This window comes from Otolemur garnettii, unplaced genomic scaffold (genome assembly GCF_000181295.1).
Source record: "Otolemur garnettii isolate 467f Iridium unplaced genomic scaffold, OtoGar3 scaffold00001, whole genome shotgun sequence".
Lineage (NCBI taxonomy): Eukaryota > Metazoa > Chordata > Mammalia > Primates > Galagidae > Otolemur > Otolemur garnettii.
This window is the reverse complement of record NW_003852396.1, coordinates 60113299-60114188: the sequence shown is the minus strand read 5'-3', so window position 1 is coordinate 60114188 and position 890 is coordinate 60113299.

Below are 890 nucleotides of genomic sequence, written 5' to 3'. Positions count from 1 at the left end.
GATATACATTAGGCAGGTGCTAGCAATCTAGCTGATATTTTTACGAAAATTATTGGAAAATCCCTTGAAAAATGCTAAAATGTTTTTTAAACACTAGGAGCTTTAAGTTAACAGTTATTAAATATGCTAAAGATCATGGCAACGGAGCTGGTAAGAGACACTTTGGACCTCCTCCCACAGAAAGTGTCAGCCAATTGTGGAGGCAACAGGAGGCAAAGCTTCGTCAGATGCCAAGACAGAAGAAGGTGATGAGAGGGAAACCTCCAAAGTGGCCAGAGGTGGAGCAGGAGGTGAAGATCTAGATTTCAGAGCAGCATCAACCTGGGATCTCTGTTTTGACCAAGATGGTACAAGAAAAGGGTAAAAGGATTGCACCACCAAAAAACATTGATGATTTCTCAGGGACACCTAAACAGTGCTTTAACTTTGTCAAGAGAGAAGGTTTGAGCATGAGGATGTGCATGAAACTTGCCCCCCAAACTTCTAGCAGCCTATGAGAATCAAATTTTGGAATTTCATTCTTATGTTATCAATCTTTGAAAGACTCACAGCTTTCAGCTATTCAAATCACCAATATGGATGAGGTCACACTCACATTTGATATGCCATCCAACAGAACTGTGAATGTCAAAGGAGCAAAGACCATAGCTGTTAAAACTCCTGGACATGAGAAAAACATTTCACTGTTGTTCTAGGGATGTCCAACCTGGAGCCCTAGGGTCTCATGCTGGTTCAGGGAAGACTTCTTTGGTTTATCTATGGCGTTGGATATCATGAAAAGTACACATGGACCTTTTTTTGCTAATCAGCTTTCATTAATGTTTGTGTATTTAATATGTGGCCCAAGACAACTCTTATTCTTCCAATGTGTGGCAGAAGAAGAAAAAGGT